Source organism: Vitis vinifera, chromosome 7 (genome assembly GCF_030704535.1).
Source record: "Vitis vinifera cultivar Pinot Noir 40024 chromosome 7, ASM3070453v1".
In the NCBI taxonomy this organism is placed as follows: Eukaryota; Viridiplantae; Streptophyta; class Magnoliopsida; order Vitales; family Vitaceae; genus Vitis; species Vitis vinifera.
The window spans coordinates 18083801-18100662 of NC_081811.1; the positions used below are offsets into that span (position 1 = coordinate 18083801).

Here is a 16862-nt window from a genome sequence, read left to right on the forward strand (position 1 = left end):
CAATAAAAATTTATTTAATTAATTTTATTCTTATGATTAAAAATTAAAAATTTAAAAAGAGTATTGGATGATATAAAATAAAATTCTAATTATTAATAAAAATCTAATTAATTTTATTCTTATAATTAAAATTTTAAAATTAGGAAATAGTATTGGATGAAGGATTGATATCTACTCTTTTCATTATAGAAGGTAACTATATGACCTTTTATATGGCTTGCATGTATGCATGCATGAGTATTAGAATTTCCTCAATTAAACATAATTAAATTAAACTTATTGATAACAAGTTTACTTTAATTATATTGGTTAATATTAACAAGGTGCTTTTAGTTAAATAGAAAAAATCAAATATTTTGATTTTTTCTATTTAGTAAAAAAACGAACACCATCTAAGTCTAACTCTTTTCCTCAATTCAACAGGGGATACACTCAACTCTATGTACTTGCCGCAGTCGTCCCCGTCGCCGCCTGAGCTTATGCTTATGCCTAATTTCATCTATAGCATTGCTTACATTTTGTTTAATTTTTTTGCTACTACCATTAACTTCTTTACTTTGCACGGTAAGAAAAAAATTACGAGAATATTTGATGAATCAATTTAATAACTTAATATGATTTAATGTCTTAATTTAATTCATTAAATAAATTTAACATGTTTGATAAAATAATTTAATATTACAACTTAAAATGTCTTAGTTATGTGATTTAAAAATAGTTTTTTATTTTTAAAAACAAAAAACTGTTTTTAAAAATTTCTAACAATGTTTACTAGTTGTCTTTTGGAAACAATTTTTAAAAACAAAATTAAATAGATAATATTTTTTTAGAGAAAAAGTAGTTCTTTTCACCTGTTTTTAAAAATTAAGAGTCTATTTGACCATATTTTTTAAAACTTGTTTTTAAAACCATTTTTAAGTTAAAGAATTAAAAACAATTTTTTAAAAACAAGTTTCAAAAAACATAGTCAAATGGCCCCTTAGTATCTCTTTTAGCTCATTTACCTATACTTAGTGAAAGTATGCTAGACAACTATATATATATTTAAAGCATTGCATTATGTGATGGATATTGCATTCCTAACCACACAAGTCACTCCTCTTCCAGATGCACCTGGAAAGAAATGGGACATTCTAAAAAGCATTGTGTATGGTGGTTTACTAGAATCAATTGCAAGCCTCAACATTGTAACATCTGCAGCCGGTGCTGATGCTACCGCTTGTAAGTCTTTTTTGTATTTAACGCACCATATATAAAACCCTAGCACAGCCAAAAATCCCATCTATCACCTTTAATTTCCTTGTTTTTGAATAGTTATATCCCATCGATGATATGTCATCATCAACTTTTGTGTCTTGTTATTGCAGTGAAAATTTTAGCTTTGGGATTGGCGAATCTGATTGGTGGACTCTTTGTGATTGGACATAATGTAAGTCTTATAATCACTACAACAGTTCCAGGTTGCTGAACGTAGATAATGATATAATTTTCACTCTCAAATATAGTAGGATCTCAGTTGTGGACATACATGTCATAATTCTACCTTAGCGATATTCTTAGTTTCAACATGTACCTTCAAAATTTCTTGCATCTTACTTTGATGTCGCCTTACAGCTTATGGAACTTAGAAATGATCAATCTGGAGGGTTTAGTGCTGAATCTGCTGATCAAATAAACGAAGAAACGAGTCGTTATCACCGAGAGCTGGGTCTAAGAGAGAATTTCAGACTTCATGCAATAATGACCGTGTTATCATTTCTCCTTTTCGGCTTAGTGGCTCCTGTAACTTACAGCTTCTCATTTCTTAAGAGCGGCAACAAGGATCTCAAGCTCGTAGCAGTTGCAGCAGCTTCTCTGGTGTGCATCACTGTGCTTGCTATTGGAAAAGCTTACACCCAAAAGGCATCCGGTTTTTTTGGGTACATCAAAACCGTGTCGTCTTTTGTTATTCCCGGGTTTATGGCATCAGGAGTGTCTTACGTAGTTGGTGATCTAATCAAGAAGCTCTTGGAGAAGCTGGGTTTGTTTGAGTCAAGTTCAGCTTTCACCCTGTCCCTTCCTGGGACTGCAACACCAGAATCCGGATGGGGATTCTATTGAGGAGTGCTGCAAGTTGACTGTTAAATCTAGAGGATCCAACCAATAAATTAATGATTGGGACTGATGGTAGTTTCTTCTCAGTTTCCACCTACTTTTAGCTTGGCTTATTGTAAGACATATTTGCCTTGCGATATTGGTATCGGTAGTATTGCTTTAGCTTTTTTATGTCTACATTTTATTAGCTTTTGATTATTTGTTTAGAGGACGAGAAAGATGAGCAACCCTGGATGCTAGTGATTTAGTTTTTGCTGAAAATTTTCTATTTCTCTTTCAACTCTTCAATTTCATGTGCTAAAACACTGGATGATCTTGGTTCCTTGATGCTTAAAACCTACATAAGGTGAATGCCATATCCACAACATTATTGTTAATTGGTGGTTTAATTACAACTCAATACGGAATTTGTTCTTTCTAGTTTGTGGCAAAGATATTAGGAAGTTCAAATTTACAAGATGGAGTTGTAAACCAAGGGACTAATAGTATAAAGGAAAAAGAGAGAAGAGAAACCATACTGTATTTGACAGATCCATTGGGGAAAACTCTTACGAATAAAATTGAGCAAGATGGATTAGTTTTTGCTTGTCAAAAGCAACAAAGGAATCACTAGGATTTAAGCAAACCACACAAATAATCAACTCAGTGTTTACCTTAATGAAACAACTATTAAGCTCTTGAAGTTGCATATCTATAATAGCATAGAATAACTCGACTTAATAATAATAAAAAATTTTAATTTCATGAGCTTTACATCATGGTTGCCCTCGAGTTAGAAATGTATCATCCATGTTTGGAATATCAATATTATGTTTTCCACAAAACCAAAAAACTTGATCAAATAAAAAACCCCAATCACTTTCTCTCATCATTTACGATTATTGCTAACATACTTTAACCAAAGTCATGACATTAACAATGTTTTGATTTTTCCTCTATAATGCTTGTGACAATTCACTTGTGATTCCCAATATACCTCTCATCAAATGTAAACTGAGGGCAAAGTTAAATGATTGCATCAACTCTAACAAGTTAGTTGTTTCATATCTTTGCTTGAAATTTGAAATATCCTCCATAATAATCTCAAGTACTTCGATTAAAGAAGAGAACATGTTAATTAATCTGAGTAAATTAAGTACCATACTATAAGCCCCAGTATGGAAGCACATTTAAGAGTGGTTTCCTGGTTTAACCCTTGCCCACTACAAAGATCGTCATGATTAAGTGATTCAACTTCTATAGCTTCCTTATTATGAAGGATATCACAATGTTTAAATGAGGCACCAACAACATTAACCACATTAACAACTAGATTGAATAAAAAGAAAATTTGAATATGATTCTTTGTCACAGTCACAAGAGCTAATTGAAGTTGATGAGTCAAACAATGAACATCAAAGGCACATTTGTTCTCTTTTATAGTAAGTGTTTTAAGACCATTGAACACCCCATTGCATATTACTTGCCCCATCATAACCTTGTCCATGAAACCTACACACACTTAATCTATGCCTAGAAAATAAACCATCAATAGTTGCCTTAAGTGAAAGAACATTAGTTCTAGTAGCATGCTCAATACCAATAAAACACTCAATTATATACCCTTTTATCCACATAACGCAATACAATGTCCATTTGCTTCTTTCTTGAGTGGTCATGGGATTCATTAACTAAAAGAGAGAAAAGTAAATCTCCTAGCTGGATCTCTAATAATAATATTAATGGTTTCAATTGCAGTAGCTCTATGGCACGACCTCTTGTTTTTCATGAATGTGTCTCCCTTTCTGCTTATGTGAGTTTAACCCGCCTTTGACTTTGCTTACTTCTAACTCCCTATGAGCCATTTTGTGACCTGACTTTTTCGAAGGGTTTGCGGGACATGGGAGCCTTAGCTCATGCATTGGTTTACCGAAATCACTTCCGCTATCCCACTTCTTTCCATTCAAAAGGCGAGCAACTCTTAAACTAAAAGGCCTAAGAAGGCTTTTCTTTATATACTACATAAGCCCTAAAGTAGGTAACCCCAAAAGCCAAAACTCAGCAACTTTACTTTTTAGGTTTTGGCTTGTCCCATTCAATTTTTTAGTAAGATAGCCCAATGTCTTTTTGAATTTCATGTGCCATTAATTTAAGATTTTTAGGAGCACTTTTCAAAGTAACTGCTTTAATATCCTCATTATGATCAACAAGGAATTTCAAAAGTTCCAAAAGGTTTCCTTGGTTACTAGAATCTTCATATTTATCATGACCACGAAATGCAATCCCTTGTCTTAAAAGAAACCGAACACAATCAGCAGATGCAGTCAAGTGAATTCCATACTAACTTTGTGTTTGGTTTAATTGTTTGGAGAAATTGTTTCAATATGTCCCTTTGGTTTAGTAAGGCTTCACATTTACTTCAAGCATGATTATGGGCAATAAAAGGGCCTTCAACATGAATATTGAGTTTTTCTTTCTTTTTCCAATTTGAGAACTCTTCACTAACAAAGGAATCACCGCTTGCTTGTTCTCTAATATCCAGTTTGAATCATAAACAAAATACAACATAAACAAAATACAACATCTTCTACTATGCTATATTATAACCAATTAGCATATTCACTAAACCAAGTAGGATTGAATCATCGTAATGTTTCCCAAATTTTTTTAAAGAAGAAGTTATATTTTAACAAGGACCCTTTTCAAATATGCTCTTCGAAACTTGATCTCAAACATTAGGATTGTAATCCAATATCTATATTCATAACCCAAGATCTACAAGAAGATCCTCTAAGTTGATTTCAATTCAACTTTGTTTTAAATCTCCACTATTTCTTTTGGAAGGGCCAACAATTCGAATTATGATTTTCTTTTAAAGTATTTCTTCATAACCGTTCAAGATTTGATTTATATATAATTAATGATATTGTCAAACTTAAAAAAATAATAATACTAAAAAAAATAAAAACTTGTTAATATATTATTTATTTTCACAAGTATTTAACATTCAATAAAAGTTAACTAATGAATTTTACCAACAAATTTTAATAATATGTTTATAACATTAATCCAGCAACAACAAATTTAATAATAAACTCTCCACATAATGTGTTTTTTTTAATGCAATACTTTTTTTTGCATATTCATCATTATATCATACAAAAATTATATAAACTAAATACATAATATTAATTAAATAAAAAGATAAATATCAATAAACTTTTCGATAACAATATATTTTATTTCACAACAAATTCTCATGGTATTAATCTAATATGAATAAAAAATGTAAAATGTCAATATAAATTTCAACAAAAATATATTTTATTCCACAATAAGCTCTCGTGGTATTAATATGATATGAATAAAAAATATAAAATGTTAATACAAATTTCAACAAAAATATATTCTAAAAATTCATTATCATAGCATATTTAAAAAATTATATAAACCAAAGGATATAATATTAACATATTAACATCAAATTTCAACAAGTTTCATTTTTTCAATAACAAATTTAACATTAAATACTAATGATTAATATTAACAATAAACTCTAAAAAAATTAAAAAAAAAACATAAATTTATGATTTATTTATAGGATATTTGAATAAAATTTAAGAGATATGTAAATGAAATAAAACTTTAATTTTTTTTCTCTATCTTCTATAGTGCTATTCTACCTGTTTTTCCCCCTTTCCCTCCCCCTAAAACACTATTTCGAATATGAAGTGATTGATACTTGGGAGGCAGAAGGCATGAGGCTATGAATTGTATTTTTTTTATATATTTTTTTTCTTCTGGAAACACATTTACTACCTATACAAGTTTTGTTAAATCAAACTAACTTTGGGCTTTAGCCTAATGGTCACACTTTCACACCTCCCCGAGCACCTTGGGCCCTAGTTGGCTCTAATCCTCTTTTAGAGGTTGGGGATATGAGTAGAAGAACTCTACTCTAATATAATAAGTAACCGCATCCCTCATATTATTAGGGAATTTGATTCTTTTTGTTGTATTTGTTCATTGAGATTGTTAATTAGTTAGATCTCATCCATTGTTCATATACCCCTTGTAAACAAAGTCTTTCTTGCCACAAAGAATTTAATCGCTTGATCTTATCATATTGACTCCCTCCCCCCTGGCCCATTGAGCCCTAGTTGGCTCCATTCTTCTTTGGGAGGTTGGGGATATGAGTAGAGGAACTTTACTCTAATATAATAAGTGAATGTGTTCCTAAGATTATTGAGGAATTTGTTTCCTTATGTTGTATATATTCACTGAGATTGTTAATTAGTTGGATTTCATCCATTGTTCATATACCTCTTGTAAACAGAGTCTTTCCTGCCACAAATATTTGAATCATTTGATCTTATCATATTGACTAGGTCTTCTGGCTCTTAAAGGCCTGTAACATAGTTATCTCGACATTCCATAGTTGCTTGATCAAGCTCCAGTTATGGTTGTTAGTTTCAGAGAGAATGCATAGTAGACTACACAATAAAAATTTAAATTTTTAGATCTTTTAAGATTTTTGAAAAATACCTAAACTTGAATATTTTCAAGTATGATGCCAATCGATGAAGGGAAAATCTCAATAACCACTAATTTTTCACCATGATGACTCAAACCACAATTATCTTGCACAAGATAGTGTGGACAACCTCTTGGGAAAGAAGACAATGGAGGAAGAGAGAAAATAAAGGCTCTCAATTGAAAGTGTGTGCATATGTTTAACCCTAAACCCATAATGAATTTATATAAAGATATAAATTGGCTTTAGTTATTAAGGGTCCATTGGTTAGGCTTAGATAACTAAAGACCCATTAGTCAACGTAAGTAACTAATATCCCATTAGTTTGAGTATAAGTTAAATAAAAGCATACTAACTAATAAATAGAACTAGTACTTGTCTAATTAAATTTCATGCTTTGGTGCATCCTTATGAGACCAGTGCACCCTATTACACTTTGATGAGATCCCAAATTAACTTGAAATCTTGATAGGATTAATTGGACCTATCTTAATGAGTTTGAAGTCTCACAACTAATCTCTAATTGGAAAATGTTGTTATGACTCTTATTTTTTGGATTGAAAGTATTTTTAAATATATTTCAGGATAATTTAATTGATTTATGGAGTTTTGGAGGAAAGTAGAAAAGAAATATGGGGATAAACTAAGAGAAAGGAGAAAAGTGCAAGATGACATACCCTTGATATGTGCTCGAGCAAGTGGGTGCACTCCTCTGATGTGCCAAGAGGATTTGGCAGACCTATCTAAGTAAAGAAAGCAAGGCATGACAAATTTTTAGTTTAAAAGAATGGTGCATCTTAAGAGAACTTAAGTGATTAAAGGGTGGCACAACTAAAAGACAATTAAGTTGGCACACCCTTGGTTTGAGAAGGTGACACACCCTTCCTCAACATAAGTGGCTCACCTTCTAAATGCACTTAAGAGAAGAAAGAGCTACAACACCTCTATAGCGCTTAACTGGAACACCCACTTAGTGCTCTAGACTTATAAAAAAACTAAGTGAACCAATGAACCTTTTTTTCCCCTCCATGAACATGTGGCACACCATGTCAACTAAAGTACATCATCAACAACCGTGAATGGATGGCACACTAATATAAAGTCCTAGTACATGCGCCAAACCTCAATGCTCTTAAAGCCATCATTATTTGACTACCACCATGCTTTCTATCATAACCTTTTCATGGGAATGCAAGCTAACAATAAAGAGTGTTGTAACAATTCAAATAAAAGAAAGGAATTCCTACATGCTAATTAGTAGATATGGTGAAGCCATCAACCCTCTAACTTGTTTCTTGACATGTATGTTAGGTGATTCAATATCTGTTTAGGGCTTAAAAGTGCATGTATCTAAGATCCTAGGTATAATGGAAGCTATAAAAAACTAAACTTTAGCTCCTTAGGATGTGTTGAAACTATACTTGGGGTTTGAATATTCTTAAATCCAAATTCACCCACAATAGAGATTTTAAAACCTTGTGATCTTTCATCTAATGACTCTCTCCTGAAACTAGGCACTAGAGAAAGGTGGGTTTCTCTCTATAGGGATGGGGGCTAGGGTTCCTTCTCTTTGGAAGACAAAATAGCTAAAAGATACAAACCTTAAATCCTAAAGGGGTTTATATAGGCTTACCTATGAGCTTAAGTAACGAGCTCATCTTAGGGTTGGATCACTTAATCTAACTTACTAGCTCCTAATTAATTAATTACCTTTATTAGGCTTGAATTAATTAATTAGCCTAATTTAGCAAGCCCATTCATAAACTCATGTGTAAGCTTATGTTTTTACCAAAATGTCGTAATGCACACTTTTGAATAAAAATATTGAGCTCGTGCCAAAGTTTGCAGTGACATTTACCTACGAGTGAGACCCTATGATGGTCATATATTCCCTATGGATTAGGTTATTATTGATGGAATCCAGTGACAATATGTATTCTCAAATAAAGACACCATGATATCTTATGGAGATTGAGATAGTTTGTCTCCTTGGGTGATTATAAGGAAAAGTGTTCAAGAAATCAATGATCGTTATAGTTCTTTAACTAGAACAAGACACAAACTCTTTGAGAGTTGGAGTATGTCGGTTGATCAAATAATAGGAGGACCTAAACTCAAGGATTATCAAGGTAATCTTAAGAGTTTAATAGCATTCACCTTTTTAGATTATGAACACCGATTCATAAGATGCTTGCATACAGTGGATTACTGGTCACGAACTCGAGCACTTAATATACCTTGTTGTACTATACATAGGATATTAGAGTGCAGTTAACTCTCTATAATAGGATGTTGATTCAACTTTAAAATTAGATTTTGAGAGAGTCAATATTTGCCAATAGGTTCCAATTGTCCCTCATAGAACTCATATTCCTTGATGACACAATTTATGAGATTTATTTGGATTCTTTATTCACTTATGTGCATAAGAGAGTTTTGGTAAATACACAAGATTGCACAAGAGCTAGTGAATTATCTCTTAGGTAGGGCTAAATGATTAACTAGTGCCTAATTGGGTTAATTAATCAATTAGGACCTAAGTTAGTTTAAGTGACCCAAACTCAAGACGACTTTAAGTCACTTAAGCCTCTTGGAAGCTTACAAATACCTTATAGAAATGTTAAGACTTCAGTCTTTTGATAGTTTTCTTATTCATATATAGATATAGAAAGAGAAAGAGAGCTCTAGCCACAGTGGGTTCATGAGATCTATAATTTCTGCACTATCTACTGTGTTTTACATCAATTCTTCACCAACTAGATTAGATTTAGGAATATCCAAATCTTAGGTAAAACACTAAACTTTAAATCCTAGAGTGTTTTTGACATCTATTGCTTCCATTACTAGGATCTATAGAGCTTAAGAAGTATTGTATGCACCCTAATTGGTCTTAGGATAAGGAATTAAGTGATCTAGATATTCCTAGCATTTTAGACTAAGACATCGCTTCATTGTTGTCATAAAACAAGATCATCAATGATTCCCCTAAAAGAACTACCCTAAGTCCCATAAGAAATATCTTAAGCTAAATGACTTCCTTTGTTACTTCAAAAGCAACAACAAAGACCACTTATAGAGTGTACACATACCTAAAAACAAACTTGCAAGAGTCCTCATCAAGCAAAAAGTCTAATTCCTTGTACCCAAGGAGTACAAACTCATTGTAAAGACACACAAGCCAAGTGAGCTCAATCACAACACGAAAAAAAAAAAGGGTCCAAACTAAGTGAGTAATGCTCTAGCAATGGTGATATGATGATCATAGCTATGACTTGTATACATGAGTGTTGAGTTTTAATTTTAATTAAGTGTTAAAATTTAGACACCACTATGCATTCGAGCCAAGTCAATTCACATGAGTGAAGATTTTAACACTTAAGACGCATTAAGTGTTGAAACGTGATACCTCTCAACATCAGGGCTACGACTCGTCTACATGGATGTTAAACTTGGGTCCTATTTTATTTCAGCACTAAAATTTAGACATCATTATATATCTAAGTCAAGACAATTCGCATAAGTGAAGATTTTAACATTTAAGTCGTATTCAATATGAAAAATACAACACCACACCATATCAAGACTATGACTAGTCTACATGGATGTCGAATTTTAAATATTCATTTTTAATGGATATTTAGGTTTTTTAAAAATGTCTCTCAAAGAGCTAAGGTAATTTTTGAATAATTTTGACATTGGTTTTTTCTTCCAAAAAAAAAAAAAAAAAACTATAAGGGAATTTATCTCTTCAAGCAATGAAGATAACACAAGTATTTGGAGATGACAGGCTTACTTTATCCTTAAAAGAAAAGCAAAAAAAAAAAAAAAAAATACATATATGTATGTACGTATATAGGGATGCAATATATATATATATATACTTTGTGTGGAAATTTTTTATTAGGTGTCTCAAAATTTTATGTCCTTATATAAAAAAATAAGTTAGGGATAAAAAAATTGGGACGAAGATACAATGAGAAAAAGAAATAGATTTATAAATAGAAAACTTTTCTATTAACATAGTCTTCTTTTCATACCAAGTAGAGGAACAAGTGAAAAAATAAAGCAGTAACTAGAAAAGTGGAATAGAGATATTTGAAATAGAAAAACTTCTTATTAAAATATTATGGACCCCGCATTTCGGCTTATGCGTTTTTCACTTGATGGCGAGCTCAATTTTTATTTGAAAATGATTTTATTTATTAAAAAAAATGACTTGGAGTCGCCACTTATTTTTGTTTCATTTTTAAAATGGTAAACAAAATAAAAAATAAAACCCTAAGTGTGACTCCTTATTTTGGAAAAGGTGGTCTGTGAAAAACCGGATCAGGGTCGGGGGTTAGGTTACTTATCGGGAAGGTACAGTAAAGACCATAGCACCCCTTTAAATCCCTAAAGTCGGGTCTCTACTAATAAAATGAAGTTGATGTGGCAATCAATAGGAAGATCAATGGATACTCAAATCGATCATGCATATATAGGAATCCAAGCATGCATATAGAATAACTAGAATGAGAGTGGATGCGTACCTAGGCTACGAATGAGCAATGCACTATCATAAAAATGGGATCAGTGTACAATAAAGAGCACAAAACATGTCACATGCATCACCAAACAGAAATTAAAACTATTCGAACGAAAACTGGATTTTTGAAATTTATTTGAAAATTGGAGTCTTAGAGATTATTTGAAAATTGGAGTTTTAGAGATTATTTGAAATTTGGATTTTTAGAAATTAAATGTAAGAATGAGAATATTAGAAATTAAATTTGAAAGAAATTGGAAATTTGAAAATTATTTGAGAGTTTAGGATTTTAAAAAATTAAATTATGAAAATTGGGACTTTGGAAATTAAATTTTGAAAGAAATCAGAATCAAAAATTATTTGGGAAGTAGAAACTATGAAAATTGAATTATAAAAAATTGGAAATCTTGGAAATCATTCGAAGGTAGAATTTTTAGAAATAAATGAATAAAATGATAATAATAATGATTTTCGAAAATTGGAAATTGAACTTAGGGATTGGAAATTTAAAGAATTATTTAGGGATGAAATTTTAAATAAATGAACAAGTGGATAAATAAATGAATAGAATAACGAAAATAATAATGATTCGACAAATAATTACGAAGATGGGAATTTTGGAAATTAGAAATTGAATTTAGAGATTGGAAATTTGAAGAATTATTTAGAGAGGGGATGTTAAATAAATGGATAAGTGAATAAGTAAGTGAATGGAATAACGAAAATAATGATTGGATAAATAAGTGTGAAAAGTAGAATTTTAGAAATTGGAAATTCGAAGGATTATTTAGATATGGAATTTTAAATAAATGAATAAGTGAATAAATAAATGAATTGAATAATAATAACGACGAGATAATAAAGATTAGGTAAATAATTACAAAAAATAGAATTTTAGAGATTGGAGATTGAATTTAGAGATTGAAAATTTGAGAAATTATTTAAAGATGGGATTTTAAATATATGAATAAGTGAATAAATAAATGAATGAGATAATAATTGTGAAACCAAGGTTTGGTTAATCTTGATTTTGATGATAACAAAACAAAGTTTAGAACTAATGATTATATTTCAAGTGTGATTAGGCAAGATGATTTCCAAAGTGGCAATCACAAAGACAAATCAAGCCAAGGAGAAATCATGAAGAAGAAGACCACCTCAAAGAGAAGTGTTTTTCAAAGACCCAAGCTTTATAAGATCTCTTTGTAAGGAAAGACTCAATTAGTGGAACCTCAAGTTCGGGATTGAAGCTAGAGGAGAGTGGATGTAGGCCGGGTTGCGCCAAACCACTATAAACTCTTGTGTTTGCATTCTCTTTTCCCTACTCTTTTAATTTATATGCAATTGTCTATATATTACTTATTATATACTTGCATATAATTGTCTCTTGCATTCACTTGTTTAAATTTGAGAAAAGAGACCATCACCCTATTCACACCCCTCTCCCCCTCTTCTAGGGTGATTACCATAGGTTGGATTAACTTAATTTTTCTAACAATAATAATAACGAAAATAATCATTAAACAACTGAATGTGAATAGTGGAATTTTTGAAATCAGAAATCAAACTTGGAAGACGGAATTCTGAAAAATTGTTTAAAGATGGAATTTTTAAAATAATAGATAAATAAATGGAATAATAATAATAATAATAACGAAAATAATACTTAAATGAATGAACATGAATAGTGGAATATTTGAAATCAGGAATTAAATTTGGAAGACGGAATTTTGGAAGATTTTTAAAGATAGAATTTTTAAAATAAATAAATAAATAAATAAATGGAATAATAATAATAGTAACGAAAATAATAATTAAGTGAATGAACGTGAATAGTGGAATTTTTTAGATTGGAAATTAAATTTGGAAGACGGAATTTTGAAAAAATTGTTTAAAGATGGAATTTTTAAAATAAATAAATAAATGAAATAATAATAATAATAACGAAAATAATACTTAAACGAATGAATGTGAACAGTGGAATCTTTGAAATCGGGAATTAAATTTGGAAGACGGAATTTTGGAAGATTGTTTAAAGATAGAATTTTTTAAAATAAATAAATAAATAAATGGAATAATAATAATAGTAACGAAAATAATAATTAAATGAATGAACGTGAATAGTGGATTTTTTTTTATTTGAAAATTAAATTCGGAAGTCAGAACTTTGAAAAATTGTTTAAATATGAAATTTAAAATAAATAAATAAATAAAAATGATAATAATAACGAAAATAATAATGATTAAATAAATAAATGTGGAAATTGGAATTCCGGAAATTGAAAATTAAATTTAGAAATCGGAATTTTAAAGAATCTTGATTTGAGAATTAAATTTTTAAAGAATGGGTTTTGGAATTTAGGAAAATTTGTTTTGAGAATTAAATTTTTAAGAAATTAAATTTGGAAATTTTAGAAAACTATTTGAGAATTGTATTTTAAAAATTAAGTTTGGAAAATTATTTGAAATTAAATTTTTAAGATTAAATTTGGAAAACTATTTTGAGGATTGATTACATAATAAACTGAAATGACTAGAATATAATAACATGGAATTAATTTAACTAAGAAACTAGAATTCTAAACACTCAACAACTAAACAAGACTAATAAGAACAATAATTAAATAAATATAAATAAGAATAAAGTTATCAACTTAGAAACACAAATATAATGACATGGAATTAATTAGGCTAAGAAACTAAAACTCTAAAACAGAACATTTATGGATCAAAATTAAAATTTTCATATTTAAAACATGAGAACAATAACTTGCAATTGACTAAGTTAATTAACTAAAACTATAAAAACTCAACTAAATATTTATGCATCCAAGTTAAAAGAAAATAACAAACTTGAAACACGAAAACAATGATTTAATTGACTAAATTAATTAACTAAAACTCTAAAAACAATAACAAACTAAAAATAAAATAAATAAATAATAAAAAAACGAAGGTTGCAATTTTAAAACTTATCTTAGCAAGACGGACCATAGCGAAGAAAAAACCATCTTTGGGTCCTTCAAAACTGAGGATGATGCCTGTTAGAAGAATTTCCTATCTCTTGCCCCCACCATCTCCAATCCTTCCAGCTTCAACAGATGACATAATAAACATGCCCAGACCAATAGCTGTAGCAACCAACACAAAATCCTTTCTACAACCAAGACAGATTTCTCTCACACTTCCTCAAACATCAACAACATAGTTTCTTCAACCCAAGAGACGGGTCTCGATTGAAACCCTTTTCCCTAAATTTAACTCACACATGATCACGCCCCTTACCACTGAACTAAAGAGTAGAGGTACAATGGGCAATCAATCCTTTATGAGGAACCCATATAGGATACAATGTATATCAAGGATTTTCTCTCCACTGCCAGGGCCGAGAACAACATCAGGTGCAACAGTATAGGCAACACCAACTGCCATGAGGAGCTATAGTAAATTCATGGAAGCAAGTTCATTGAGGCCAAAGCTTTCCTTCATGAGGGACCCAAAAAAAATTCTGTACTATACCCCCTTAGCATACGTGTTGAAGTATATCTTCTTCAAGGTGGCTATCTCCTCCCAAGTGGATTGAGTTCTTCCTTTTTTGGATGATTGTAGAGAGTCTTTTCAACATGCAACCCTCTCCAAATTTCTCAAGCATATCAGAGCACAAACTAGAGGATATCATCCAGAAACGGAGACACAAATTTGATATCTGGAAGCTCTCCTCTTTAGCAAGATTTTCTAGGCTTCTCGTTTCTGTTTTCCTTCCTCTCCAAAAAAAAAAAAAAAAAAAACAGACGGTCTCCCACCGTGTCTCTCCCTCTTTTTCTGCTGAAAAACCCCTTAATCCCGCCGAGCCACCTGCTTCCATCAATCCATCTGTTCCACTGTTCTTAATTTGGCGAAGACGTCACCAACCCAACCACCACCATGGCAAGGTGGTGACGTCCTTTGCCACACGTCTCAACATGCAGCTCATACGGAAGTCGTCCCTCACCCCTTCAAAAAATATAAATGTTTGGCTTCTTAGGGTGGCCAGCAAGGGGTTTACAAATATGCCCCTCTTCGGTAGAGTTCACGAGTGTAAGGAATATGAACACTAGAGTGAAAAGAAAGTGTGAATAATGAGTGTAACAAAGTGACCTCTACCGAAGAAAGGAAAGACCCCTAAAGGTACACAAGTAGAACACAAACTTGCTCAAACCAATAAAGGAACAAAAGGGGTTCTAAAATCCTAAAAGGAGGGTAGCTCTCAGAGAGTCTCTAAAGTTGCGCTATCGATCTAGACTCCCTCTAAAATGTCTCCAAGAGTGACTAAAAGATCAATGTCAAAGATGAATAACGGTCGAACCACCTTGGAGAATAGGAAAGAATGCATCCAAAGGGCACTATCCTATGTGAACTACATGAGAACGCCAAGTGTAGGGTGCCCAATCAACTTGACCGAAATATGTGTCGCGAACTCAAAGGACTATGTCATGTGCGGTGGAAGGGGAGGTCTAGAAGAGCATGATGAACAAGCGATAAGCACAAGGTAACGAGGTGAGGAAAAGGAGGACGAATGTAAAATCGCGAAGGCAAGATGTGCGATGCTAGTGAATAATGAATGCCAGGAGCTATGACTTTGAATGGTAAGGCTGAGGAAAAATGACTCTAATTGCCAAAATGAGGAAATGTGGTGACTCAAAATGTCGGAATTAGTATGCACAACGACTCTGAATGTCAAAACTAAAGGAAGATGGTGGCAACGAATGCCAAGCTGGACAATGGCTCTGAACACCCAAATTGAAGATGCGACTCTGAATGCCAAACTGAAGAAGATGATGGCTCTAAATTCCAAACTGTGAAGGGATAGTGACTATGAACTCCAAGTTGGAGATGCGGCTCTGAACGTCAAACTGAAGAAGATGAAGGCTTTGAAAGCCATAAGTGAGAACTGACATCTCTGAATGTCAAACTGAGAAAGACGACTCTGAACGTCGTAACTGAGAAGCGATGATGGCTTTGAACGCCAAACTGAAAAGGGATGGTGGCTCTGAACATCATAACTGATAAGAGATGGTGGCTCTGAACGCCAAACTGAAACAACGGCTCTGAACGCTGAAATGGAGGGAATTGGTGATGGATTTGGATGTCGAGCGACAGATAAACGTAAGGATTTTGAGTGTCGAATTGAAAATGTGGCTTTGAACGCCAAACTAGAAGACATCGACTTTGTACATCAAACTAAAGATGCGGCTCTAAATGCCAAATAAAACAAAATATGGCTCTGAACGCTGAATTGAAAGTGTGGCTCTGAACGCCAAATTGAAGACAAGTAATGGCTCTAAACGCCGAACCGAAGATAAGTAATGGCTCTAAATGCCAAAATAAATGATGTAATGGCTCTGAATGTCGAACAAAGATGTGACTTTGAACGCCAAATGAAACAAAACATGGCTCTAAACACCAAACTGAAGACAAGTAATGGCTATGAACGCCAAACTGAAGGTGTGGTGGCTCTGGATGTCAAAATGAAACTGTGGCTCTGAATACCAAACGAAAAATGGACAATGGCTCTGAAAGCCAAACGAAAATGTGCAACGACTCTGAATGCCAGACAAAAAAAAGATCAACGACTCTGAACGCCAAACGAAAATGTGCAATGACTCTGAACGCCAAACGAAAAAATGATCAACAACTCTGAACGCCAAATGGAAAATTGCTCTAGATATCGAAATGAATGTGTGAAAAATG

The 16862-nt window shown here is 32.0% G+C and overlaps 1 long non-coding RNA gene across 1 annotated transcript; it reads left to right on the plus strand.

Annotated features, from left to right (window-relative positions):
* Nucleotides 1-1120: 1120 nt before the first annotated feature.
* Nucleotides 1121-1634, plus strand: LOC109122060 (uncharacterized). The gene is made up of 3 exons (XR_002029505.2): nt 1121-1221; nt 1368-1429; nt 1615-1634. It is a non-coding gene; the product is annotated as an uncharacterized LOC109122060 (long non-coding RNA).
* Nucleotides 1635-16862: the final 15228 nt, after the last annotated feature.